At 36.5% G+C, this 13,900-nt stretch overlaps 1 protein-coding gene across 5 annotated transcripts in view; it reads right to left on the bottom strand.

Moving 5' to 3' along the window:
* Nucleotides 1–3,934, bottom strand: part of LOC127956550 (liprin-alpha-2) — a 160,400-nt gene extending 156,466 nt beyond the window's left edge. The window contains exon 1 of one of the 5 annotated variants that reach the window (XM_052554588.1): nucleotides 3,563–3,934. The gene's annotated coding sequence lies outside the window, so the exon portion shown is untranslated. The remainder of the gene's footprint in view (nucleotides 1–3,562) is intronic. The other 4 variants (XM_052554589.1, XM_052554590.1, XM_052554592.1 and 1 more) reach the window with 4 other exon arrangements.
* Between the last annotated feature and the right edge of the window lie 9,966 nt (nucleotides 3,935–13,900).

Raw genomic sequence — 13,900 nt, 5'->3', positions numbered from 1 at the left:
ATTGCAGAGGGATGTGGGTGAGGTTTTGGGACAGGTTTGGTGGGATGGGTAGCTATAAGTGTGGGTTAAGGTGTAAGGGATGGCTCAACAATGACAACAAACTACTAATTGGGAGTGAAATCACATGATTTATTTCTTGTGAGATGCTGTAATTGAGTTAATTAATTACAGTTTGTGTGTACAGTTCTATATCATTTGACTTTACAGCAATAAAAATAAAAAAAAAATCCAGTTTCAATATTTCAACAACAAAATGAGTACAACCAATGGTAGCTTAGAAGGGCGTCCAAAAAGAAAAAAAGTTTTTGAAACTTTTGAAAAAGAAATTTTTAAATTCACACAATGTTTACAAAACTTTCTGAATTTGAAATAGGACCCCTTACTTAACAACAATTAGAAAAATCACTGTACATAAATAATAATAATTTCAAAAAGGTAACTATTAATTCTACACACACACACAAAATTCTCCTTATTCTCTCTCACTCTACTAGTCTAGAGATGTTTTTTATATATATATTTTGACATTTAACTGCAAATTGCAGAGCGGAAATTGTAACATTTTGCTAATTTTGTGAATTCTATGTAGCATCTCAATTTTTGTCAACACTGCACAAAATGTCATTATTAGCACGTTCGTACACGCTCCAAATGAAAAATGATGAATGAAACATAACTGAACCGCCAAACAAATGAAAACAACTGAATCTTTGTGATCTATACGAAGCTCCATGAATTAGAAAGAAAAGAGAGAAAGGAAGAAAGAAAGAAAGAATGACGCAGCAGGATTAGAAGAGGGGAAGAGAAAAACCATTACAGCATCTTAAGTGAAGTATACTCCATCTATATTTCATAACAGCAAACAGACACTAACATCAGACATCGGCAGTGAGGCTGGAAAGACCTCAAAACTTTATCTGCGGAACGATCCAGAGTTCAACTTCAGCCTACTAAATATACACAGCGGTATTCAATGAACATAAAGAACAATGAATCCCATTTGGGCAATAATTGCTTTATGATGGTTTACTTTGGACTGATCCAAAAGGGTCAGGAATAATTTGGTTTTAATATTGCTCAAGGGATCTGTGGCCTTGTTCTAGTGCAATTATGCCACATTTTGGTAGCAATACAGGTTAAATACCATATATTTTGTTGATCAATCCCTTTACAATTGGTTAATGAGCAAACAGAGCGAAATAATCCAATAATGGACTGTACCAAGTTGAAAGTAGGGGTTTGTGAGCTGCAATGGTCCAAGTGTGTGGGCTGGACTGAATAAATGAACAAAGGAATGTGGATTATTGACTGTTAACACATTTTAACAAAAGGTCAAGAATATTTCAAGGATATTTGGCATAACATCCTGCAGTGAAATTTAAAGCAGATGGGCACGAACCCAAGACTGCTCACTGGCACAATTGGTTTGAGAGTGCTGTACTCTGTATTTTAAACCCACATTTCAATCAGAGTATTGAGTGGAGCACAAGGCAATGCCCAGAGTAAAAGCCCCACTGATGACAAAAAGAGCGATCATATTCCACACACACTGTCTGAATGAATGGATGGCTGTGGGTGGAGGGAGGGAGAAAGAGAGAGAGGTAGAGATTGAGAGGAAAGGGAGGGCTGAGGTGAGGGAGTTCAATCACAGCTGTGGATTTTGTAGTGAAACAAGACAAGTCAAGAATAATGGAACTGCACCAAGCATGAAAATGATGATGCTGCATTTGATACATAGTGGGCTCCAAAAGTCCGGGATCACTAATGAAAAAGCTCCCATTTAGATATTTTTAAATGAATGTAACTTCATTTTTGAGAAAATATACATTAATTTTAAAATGTCCAAGCATTTGGTGACAATTTCAAACTGTATGAACTCTATAAGTTCGTCAATGTCTCACAATTAGCCTACTTTCATTTGATTAGTGACTTGCATTATCTAAAACATGATATATAATAATCTTAAACTTTTATTATTTTAATGACTTACATTTGTACTAAATACATTGTATATTTCTTCTCTTTCTCTCTCTCTTTCATTTTTTATTCAAACATTTTTGTTTATTTGGAGATTCAAATTCTATTTTTAATCCCAGATTCTCAACAGTGGTCTCTGACTAGACTCTACGGAGTTTGAATTTATTTTAAGGCATTACATTTTTAAAATCCAGATCTTTCAGTTCTCTCTTAAAATTCCATATTACATTATATTAGATATTTACATTAATAATAATAATAATAATGAATTTTTTTATATATATATTTATACTACATTTATGCATTTTATCCAATCCGACTATTTTGAGATATAAATATGATTTTATATCCCAGGTTTTCAACAGTGGTCTCAGGCTGAACCCAACTGTAATTTTTCACTTCCATAAACTAGAACCAACCTGCACACATTCAGTGGTGTGAAAAAGATCCTTTCCAACACACACCCCCTACCAAGGTCAAACAAACCAGCTGTACATTTGATCAAATACAGCGGAAATGGCTGAGGTAGCCTTAACACACCAGCACAACCAACAGGTCAGTGGGACATCCTAATCTTGGCCTCTCTGTCTACAGTATGGACCATTAGATGCATGAACCCCAATACGGCCGCCTCGATTCTCCATCAATAGGAAGCTATCATGGCTGCCACGTTAAATGTTTAGGGTCCACAAAGTAGCAATAATTACTTCACGTGAGGTTTTAAAAAGCGGATAGTGCTATATGTTTGGACGTTTACTAGATCACATTTTAAACTTTAAAAAATGTACAGTCAGAGTCACAAAATTGCTTTAATAAACATTAAACATAATTTGATCATATGCAATTTTAGCACAATATTGTCTAATCACAGTAAAACAATAAAATATTACATATTAGCGTTAAAATGAATTGTGAGTAACATCACTATAAAGTGTGTCAAGTAATTAAACAGAGCTTCATGCTGTAATCATTCAAACATGCTGTGTTTGACTGAACAGCCAACCATTAGTACTGGACATTAGAGCACCAGGTTCACATTCACTCATTCCTCCGGCACATGTGAATAAGGTCCATTACAGCCGGACCACAGGCGAGTGGGATATGAGGGACATGGCTACTCCACCTAGCAAGCCGGCATGTTAAAGTGATCTCATCGCTTTCAAAACAGCCTATTCTGCTGCTGTGACTCTAATTGGAGAGAATCCTCAACCATTGTCTCAAGCGCATTACATCATGCCTGTCTTTGCCTCTCTCTCTCCCTCCCTCCTCTCTCTTTCCTTTATCTCTGTCAGTGTCTTCCATTGATCTATGCACCTTTTCCCTGTTTGAGCTATGAAAGATTATCAACAGTTCCCAAGAATAAACACGCACTCATTCAATAATTCAGTCATGCATTCATTCACTCACACATTCATTGATTTCTGTTACTACAGCAATACCTTTCACATCTGTTGGAAGTTTCCTTTGACTAAAAGAGGCATTTCCCAATCACCTTGAGAATGGTGCACAAAGAATACTGCCTTTTCTCACGTCGGACACAATGAGAGTGGTAAAACTGTATTGTGTATGGGTTGTCTATACTCACTGTTCACTGTGCAATATCAATGACAGCTGCAATCTAAGCGCGAGCGCACAGCTGCTCCAATCATCCGATTCACAACGAGGAAGCTTCACTGGCCAAAATTAGCACTGCTCCGGCGAAACCCGCGCGAATATCCACCGCTGGCATCCTCAGAAACGCGATACTGTCCCGTGTATCGATGACATTTTGATTTTCAGATATGCCCATTAGTAATAAAATGGCACGTTGAGGATTCAGCGGCGAGAGCAGCGGTGGCTGGTAGAGACCATTGTTCGAGAAAAGAGGGGGAGTTCGCTTCTGTCTTAAAGTTGCAGCCGTGCAATTTCCCAACGAATAGTAGGAACTCCATATTTACGCGTGGAAATGTTTAGTTTAGTTTATTTTGCATTTAGGGAAATTCAAACATTTAGGAAACACCGTCTTAATGAGCTCACGCGACTCCACTAGCATGACTCCATTATGTAAATACGGCGAACGTGAATGTTTCAGTGCATCTTTGCACCAAATATTTTCGAACATAAATCGACAAAACTGCACATGTTGAAATGGTAGCGGTTCAAAACGCCTAGTTTTTGCCGAGGGCCGAAAATTAATTGAGGAACATTGGATCCCTACATCGTCTTAAAGGGGAAGCTGTCCAATATTCGTCCTGTCTGGCATTCATTTTAATCAAAAAACTGTGAGAGAACATCTCTCATGGCTCTTGACTAAATAACTTTTGTAACAAGAATAAGAAGAATATAAATAAATAATGATAATAATTATGCTGATATATATTAATTTATATTAATTTACACAATGTCTTTCTTATTTATTGTAGTTTTTTGTCATATGGCTTGTAAATTAGTTTCTTATTCTTATTTCATCACTGACTGTTTACCTCCAGTGATTTTTTTTGTATTAGTTTGATATCGATATTGATGATAAGAAAAAAAAAACACATTACTAATAGAAAAAAATTATTATATTGTGATAAAATTACTCATATTGTGATACAAGATTTTGGTCATATCACCCACCCCTAGCTGAGACTGTAAAATGACATATGCCCTTGCAGTGAGCATGGAAAACAAAATCAACGTAGAAAATTGTGTAACAAATATACTGACAAACCTGTCTTTATTCTCTTTCTCACTCTACTAGTTTATTTCATAAAAACTTTGTTGTATGCATAAAAAAAATGGGGGGGGGGGGCATCGATTTAGCTTTACATAAATAAATAATAGCCCATGTTATGAGTTCTCTGTAGAATCCAGCGGTCTCAATACTTTTTGTTTACTTTGCAGAGAATCAAATTTGCTGAAATTTATTAGCACAAAGCCTCTTGGTAAAGTGTGGCTCTGGGGAGCATTGCACCACAGATCATAAGGCACCACAGAGTATTAACAATTGAGCAACATATGTTCAGTTAGGAGTTACTAACTACAGAAGGAAACAGACCTGAATGCAACTAGAATATCCTTCCTTTGGACAGATGTTCTTTACGGACAGATGTGTGTGCAGTGTCAGTCCCGCAGGGGAGACCTGAGGCTGACAGGGCTGTCGCTGTCCATGGTGCTGCTCCAATGAGGAGCCAAGCACTGCTGTCCACATTCATAACACTGAGAACACTCTGTCCCAATAAGATAAACCTGGCCATTTCAGTCATGTTTTAGAATACTTTCTCCTTTCCTAAATTAACGTGCAAAGACAACTATGAGTAAGACAATCTTAAGCGGAGTGTAAACGCTGTCACTCTTCAGCATTTTAAAACATTGCTTTGTTTATTTCAGCAGTCCAGCTTGTAAACTTCTGGCAAAACAGTTCAACCAATAGTCAAAAGTCTTAAGTGTCAATTTTTTGAAATTGATAGTTATACATCATCTGAAAGCTGAATAAATAAGCTTTCCATCGATGTACAGTTTATTAGGATTGGCCGAGATACAACTATTAAAAAATTTGGAATCTGAGGGTGCAATGAAATCTAAATACTGAGAAATCACCTTTAAAGTTGTCCAAATGAATACTCAAAAATTATGTTTTTATATATTTACGGTAGGAAATGTCCAAATGGAACATGATCTTTACTTAATATCCTAATGAATTTTGGCATAAAAAAGGATAATTTTGACCCATACAATGTTTTTTTTTTTTTACCCATACAATGGATATTGCTAAAAAATATAAAAAATATACCACAGCGACTTAAGATTGGTTTTGTGGTCCAGGGTCACATTTGTGAAATTGCATTTTTGCCGTAGAAACTGCACACTTCAGCTCGTTTTTAAATCCACATTCCTGGTCATATTATGCACACACAATTCATCAATTCATGTAATCTAGCTGAATAGGATCTTGGTTAATGTTAACCAACTGTCAAACAGCTTTTCAATTAGAAACGTGTCACATTATGGAAGTAAAATGGGTTATGAAAGCCATTTCATGTTGATTTCAAGCAGTCTCTGTAGGAAGTCAGTGATCATGGTTGTGATGAGCTGAACTCCAGTGGAGAGGAACGAACTCCTCAGAGAGAGAGAGAGAGAGAGAGAGAGAGAGAGAGAGAGAGAGACATTAGAGCTGAGCTGTCTCTGAGGTGCACTGCCATTGTACATCAACAACACTGTGTTGTACCTCTCTCTTGGGTCGCTGGAAAGAAAGAGTTCACATAACATCTTTACATACAGTAATTCCGTCTTGCAGGAAGCATAAAATCTCACTTAAACTTACTGTAAATGTTATATATATAATGCCTGTACTTATGTTGGAAACAATGCTGAAAAAAAGCTAATAAAAAGCTTGTTGTTGTTTAATAAATTTAAAAATAAAATTAAGCAAGTGTGTGCATTACACTCATCAAAAGTGTCAATAAACACCTGGCTTGGCCAGGAATACATTACAAGTTTAAAATGTATTAAAATAGAACATTTGGTTTAAATTGCTATAATTTTAACAAAAAATGTTAATGGTAATATACAGTGTTTGTATAAAATAATTGCAGCCCTGGAGAGAATAGAGGCTCTCTAAAGAAGTTCTTACAGGTTCAGAATGACATGAGGGTGATTAAATGACGGTGACAGTTTTATTAATGGTATCTCTTTAGGTTCTGCTCAAAACATTCAGCCTTTAGGGTAGCTAATGCTAAAACATGTGAATATTAATAAACATGGTAAATATCACCATGCAGTCACACATCAGGTCTAGTTTCGCCTGCTTTGGGTGTCTGGATTCTGCAGCAAGGGTTTTTGTTTTAAAGATCAAAGGGAATGTGTTTTATCAAGCTTGACATTTACTCCAGCTTTACAAGCTCTTTTTAAGATTTCGCATTTGCGGCTGTATCGTGCTGTATTCTCTGATTCCTGCTCAGCTTGACAAAATCCTTGCTGATTTCACACCAGTGACTCAGTTTAACGAAACAAAAATCGACATATGACTAGTGTGTGAGAGGAAAGAATAGATAAGCGCTTATGATTTCCGTGAGGTCTGGAAAGGACATCTTTGTGTTTTGAATGTCTATGTTTGATGCAGTGAAGTGGAGCAGATGAACAAGAGAGCTGTTCAAGAGGGATTACGAGCCCCTACTTCCTGATAAACCATTTTATCTGTGCCATCCCAGCGGAGGCCACGTTATTACACTTTCTCAGGGTGTCTACTAACATGTAAACTCCTCATAAACCCATGTAGTGAAGCTGTTTACTGGCCTTCATCACAGTGATGGATATCGTAAGGGACATGGCTATAAACCTAGCTATTCAAAATGACAACAATAATAATCAGTGACATAAAAACTAGAGCTTGTCTTTTATTATTTGCATTTGTGTGAAAGTTTGATGGACGCTCTATATGGCTGCTCAAATGAGCTGTTAGATACATTCAGTTGATTTATTGTCCTATATGCTTTAAACCTGGAGGGGAAATAATTCATTATGGCTAGCATAATCCAATTTTCTGGATTGTAACATTGATATAAATTAAAACTTGCAGTCTGCATGATAATCACATATGAAACATCATGATATCCTTCAGGGGGTAAAATGGTAATTTTAGATGCTTGTTGAGTTAATATTTTGAACAAACCCTTAACCCTGAATATTAAACTTCATTATGTAACTCCTTCATGCAACAGATATGAAACATATCTCAAACCATGCATCCTTTTGATATAAGTGATAGGACTTGCATTTTTCACCTGGAGGTCCAAGTAATAATATTCCTTTGATATATATATATATATATATATATATATACATAATTTTGATTTAAATGAATCTGCTCTTCATTAGGGGTGCTCCGATCACGATCGGTCGATCGTTATGCGCATCTTGTCAGTAAAGCCGGTTCTCTAATCAGCGGTTAATTCCATCAGGTGCGTGATTTCACATAGAGCAGCTGTTACCACACAGAGCCGTTGTTAATAGAGAAGATGCGCAAATCACGTTAATTTTCAGTGTTTTTTGGCGCATCTTCTCTATTAACAACGGTTCTGTGTAGTAACAGCTGCTCTATGTGAAATCACGCACCTGATGGAATTAACCGCTGATTAGAGAACCGGCTTTACTGACGAGATGCGCATTAACGATCGGCCGATCGTGATCGGAGCACCCCTACTCTTCATAGAAGATATCTATTTTTGTATCTTCAAATTGCATTTTAATGTGTTTTATAATGACAAATCGGGACCAAATTAAACCAGTTTTTTAAGCATGCTAATTGGTAATAAAGTGGTAGCTTTATAGTTTTATTTATTTTATTTCTTAGTTCTTTAGATTTATTTTAGTTTTAAATGATTGGAAGTGGAAATGTTAATGGTTCAGTCATAATGTACAAAAGACACTTAACTGGCATAATAATGTTACAGTACCTACAGAAAGAGCAACTAAGTGAATTAATACTTTTATTTGAATAGATTTAGACTGAGAAGAATCAAAATCCTCACCACTAACAGTCGTCTGCATTAAATTTAAGGGTCTGATGATGTTAGCATTCAGAACCCAGAAATAATCAATGTCAATGCGTCAAATGTGTCAAACCGGATAACATTTTCTGTTAAATTAATAAATATAAAAGCTAAAAAAGCCTCCAACGACCAAATAGCAACAACCTTGTGGGATTATAAGAATGCAAGTCATCTTCATCTTCATCTTTTGTTTCTATTTGTCCATTGGATGTGATTTCTGCGAGGGTGTTTAAATGTTAAAAATTAACAACTGCCAATTCTGCTTTCATTCTCATATGCATTGATTAAAGAGTATCCATGCAGAAAATGCCCTTTCCACATCTTTACCCACACAAGATATGAAACACAACAGAACAGCATTAGATCTATAACAAAAATCCTCTTTGACTATAAGCATTTAGAAATGAAGCGATTAAAAAAGAATCTCCTATGGACTTTTCCTTCTCTTTTCTAATTAGCAGCTCCTTCCACCATGAACATTTACATATCAAACACAGAGAGTCTGCTCATTTATCTCCACCTGTGTTTTTTCTTAGTTTTTTTGCAGGGCTTAGTTGCCAAAGCACTGATGGGATTCCCTAACTCACAGAAAATGGGAGCAAACTCAAACCGTATGGGAATTCAAACAGATTGGCCCCATTCAGCTGGGAGCTAATTGGATTTTGGCGTAACAAAAGACACTGGCTTCAGACTGGATGGGGATCCCAGTTCTACCAGCTGTAAACTTGCACAGCTCTCTCTCTGTAATTTAAACCATGTACTTAACTTCTTTTGAAGAAACAGCTTGAGCTGTCTAATAAAACAAACAGAAATGTGCTTGGAGTGTGCAGACCCTGCAGTTAAGGTAAATTTGAGCACATGGAAAAAGGAAAATATCAGGGGCCTCATTTAAAAACTCCACGTATGATCAGATTTGATCCTAAATTCCACTGATTTCATCCTATTTCAAAAGTAAGGAGCAAATGGGGATTTATAAAGGCAGAAATTGACATGAAAATGTTCCTTCTGGCAGTCATTTACAAGTAATTCAATTAATTCAACTTATAGATATAAAGACAAATAGGCAATCATAATATGCATTAATATAATTATATGCGCAGATCAAATGAGTAGTGTTTTAATTGCTCGGTGATAATTGAAGTACATAACTGAAATTAATTAATTTATATATGATTTCCTGAAAATAACAGTAATTGTGATAATGTTTAAAATGATGTACGCCTACACATGTATTTCCTTGCCTACCAATGATAAGTAATGTCACTTGTATTTAAGATGAACTGCGATTTACGCTCAACGGACACTTTTATCAGGTACACCTGTTCATTTGCTTGGTAACACAAATTGCTAATCATTGCAGATCAGACGACTTGCTGAAGTTCAAACCGAGCATCAGAATGGGGAAGAAAGGGGATTTAAGTGACTGAACGTGGAATGGTTGTTGGTGCCAGACGGGCTGGTCAGGTATTTCAAAAACTGATGATCTACTGGGATCTCTAAAGTTTACAGAGAATGGTCAGAAAAAGAGAAAATATCCAGTGAGCGGCAGCTGTGTGGACGAAAATGCCTTGTTGATGTCAGAGGTCAGAGGAGAATGAGCAGACTGGTTAGAGATGATAGAAAGGCAACAGTTACTCAGAAACCACTCGTTACAACCAAGGTATGCAGAATACCATCTCTGAACGCACTAAACGTCGAACCCTGAAGCAGACGGGCTACAGCAGTGGAAGGCCACACAGGGTGCTCCTCCTCTCAGCTAAGAACAGGAAACAGAGGCTATAATTCGCACAGGCTTACCAAAATTGGGCAATAGAAGATTGGAAAAACGTTGCCTGGTCTGATGAGTCTCAATTTCTGTTGAGACATTCAGAGTCAGAATTAGGCATAAAGAACATGAAAGCCTGGATCGATCCTGCTGGCCGCCACAGTCACCAGATCTCAGGCCAATAGAGCAGCTTTGGGATGTGGAGGAACAGGAGATTTGCATCATGGATGTGCAGCCGACAAATCTGCAGCAACTGTGTGATGCTATCATGTCAATATAGACAAAAATCTCTGAGGAATGTTTCCAACACCTTGTTGAATCTATGCACGAAGAATTAAGGAAGTTTTTAAGGTAAAAGGGGGCCCAACCAGGTACTACTGTAGCAAGGTGTACCAAATAAAGTGGCCATTGAGTGTATATATGGTTGTATAATTTATTCCCATTTCGGAAACTGTCACATGTTCAGATTTTATAAATGAGACCCCTTTGAGTTGAAAAAAGACTGCTTAGAACAACACCTGATTTATTTTTGAACTAATGCATCAAATATAAAGTTAGGTTGTATGTGGTATATGTTTTATACGGTTGATACGAAAGTGGTCTTGGATTTTATGCTGCCACCAGGTTTGATTGCACATCACACAAAAGCATTATAAAAGTATTCAGTTTGTTTTTTTCAAAAGTTTATAACAGATTTTTCTAGGCCACAAATAGGACCATGGGAGTCTCATCATTATGTCAAAAATACTTTTGATTTCTTTCTGCAAAAAAACCTTTAAGTTATCTTTAAAAAAGATAAAGATGCCATATTATTTCAGTTTCTCCAGAACACCGCAAACGAACAACATTCGAATCTGTCCTCCCACCATGCTATCTAGTAAACAAACTTTAAAAGTCTCCTCCAAGTCTGAGACAGGACTCTACAAACAAAATTGTCCCTAAAGCCCAATGCGCTGTTACGGCGATACATCAGACCTTCCAAACATCTCGATTCAAAGACAGATAGTCACCAGCCTCAAAACAAACCAGCCTCTATCTCGCTACTTGTGACATGAATAAAACATTCCACATCTTGAGTGTCCAGATATGATGTACTATATCTTCAATCTGTGTGAGGTGTTTTTTATGGCATAACCTGTGGGGACGGTGCTTGACAGAAGAATCTGCTAATGCTAATGCTAAAGATCAAGAAAAATGCCTTTTTGGGGATATCAGTCTGCAGAGAGATGAGGTGTTTGCATGTATTGAAACATGTGCGTCAAATGCGGGTTTTAAACTGACCAAATAGATGACTGCATGCAAGACCTGAACAATATTGTCTCAGATATCTACAGACAACTTTAACTTTATATGAGATAAAATGCTGCATATCTTCTTATGCTGAAGGCATTCCTAGTTTATTCATCCTGGCATGACAAGAATGTAAATGAGAAGATGTGCCACTTATTGCTTAGAGTCCACTTGCTAGTATGGCTGTCATACTCTTACTAACATGGGTTGCTAATAGCGAATGCAAGATATTCAAGATTTTTGCCAATAGCCGATATATACCGATACCGATACCGATATATTTCCTTTTGTTTTTAAACAACACCAAATCTCCACTGTGCAGAAATTCTAGACAAATTATTTTTACATTTTGGTTAGTTTTGAGCAAAAACATACTTAAAAGTATTCATCATTACAGCAAAAGTTTGCTTCAATAATGGTAATCTTATCACTAGCACACTCTGAGCACAAGCGAGTTGTTTGTCTTATTGGAAAGGCATATCAGCATAAATATCTATATATATATTTTTTCTTTTTTTCAAAAAAAAGTCTTTATCAGCTGATTCCAATAACATTCCGATAATACCGTGCATCCCTTGTTGCTAAGTCGTATATTTTTTTATCTCAAATCATAAATAGTAGACATCAGCATATAGCATAAATATTTATGCTGCGAAGATGGATGATCTCAAATCATGGTTGTTCGAGAAGAGGCATGCTTTTACTTTTAAAGTAATTAGATATGATAAAAAGTATAACAGATATAATAATATAGGAGGGGGAAAATGACTTTTACTGTAGAAGGAAGGAATATATATAAATGTTTTGTTTAAAAATTGAACAATCTTTCAATAAAAATGACTTTGGCCCAAAGTGTCCCTGAGGCATTCACATCGGCCTTGAAATGAAGAGAAAGGACATGTGAGTGGAATTAAGGGGTGATTCTTGACCTGCTTTATGCAGAACAAGCTCCTGTGACGTGCTGATTGGCTGTGTAGGGTCTCAGTTGCCAAGCAACCATCGGTGGCTGAGGCTCGCTGACAGGCAGCTGCTAATGGCCGATCCGCCCTGAGTGGTGGGTTTAGGGTGGTGCGCAACATCACATAGCTGGACCTCTGCATGATGCCAAACACATCGTGGGAACTTTTGGAGCAAACCCATATATTTACATTCATGTCTCAGGGGTGTTGCAGTGCAGAGATATTTACTCACGGAAAGCTGCAACTGCATCCATAAACAGCTTGTGTCAAGCTGACAAGGGTAATGAAGCTTGAAAATATGCTTCTTTTTTTTTCTTTGTGAGAAATGAGTTTGACATAAGTTATAGGGACAATTATATTAAAATAGAGTGTGAATAAATAAGACATTTTTCTATTTTACTGGAACACTTAAAAAAAACCATCATATTGCCATGTTTTTATGTTTTATTGTTTTGTTTGGTTTTTTAGGACATGTGCCATGTAATATTATAATTTTTAGGCCTGTGCCATAAAAATATCATAATAGTTTAGACATGTACTGTGCATGGTAACTCCATTCTTCTTTGTATATATTAATATTAATTATTTTTGGACGTATACTACTGTAATTGAATGACTTTTGCATACATTATTTGTTAAATAAATTGATTTGATAATCAAGCAAGGATGAATGTAGTCACATTTTGATATTTCAAGACTTATTTTTAATGTTACAAAAGGCTTTTATTTCAAAAAAAATATTGTTCCTTTGAATTTTCTGTTCAAAGAATCCTGAAAACGATGTATACATACACACACTGTCTAATTAGAGTAATTATGAAATTATTTAATCTTATTTGATTTTAATGACTTCAGTATTTTATGAAATAGGAGAGGTTTGTACTCACAGAGGAACAGAGAAAACAGAGAACTTCGAAAGGGCAAAGCGAATGTTGGTCATGGTGGTTATTGCTGGTGAGTTATATTTTTGGGCTCAATCCCTTTCAACAAAAGCAATCAAAAAAACATCACTGAATTGTGAATCCCATCTCCTGAAAACAACAGGATCCAGATTGATTCACCATGGATGATCACTGCAACTTCAGTAACAGCAGCTGTTAGTCCACTGTTAGGGCTAAAAAACATATATGGCGTAGCTAACCTAAAAATCCAAAATCTTTTCAAAAAAGCTTGTTTAAAGAGAGAGAGATAAACTGCTGTGGTGTAACTGCATGAGGTGCTTTGAGAAGAAGCTACTCTGGTCTCCAACTCAATTATCAATTTCATTGATAAATCCGAGACGACATTATTGAGCTGCTCAAGACCACAGGACAAACAGGTCCATTCATCTGCTCTTAACATGGCACCATATAGTACCTCTGCAGTCTACTCAAGCTGCTCTGTTCCCCCGTGTC

This window comes from Carassius gibelio, chromosome B4 (assembly GCF_023724105.1).
Source record: "Carassius gibelio isolate Cgi1373 ecotype wild population from Czech Republic chromosome B4, carGib1.2-hapl.c, whole genome shotgun sequence".
Lineage (NCBI taxonomy): Eukaryota > Metazoa > Chordata > Actinopteri > Cypriniformes > Cyprinidae > Carassius > Carassius gibelio.
The sequence above is the reverse complement of the archived record's forward strand: the minus strand, read 5'-3'. Positions and strand labels throughout refer to the sequence as shown.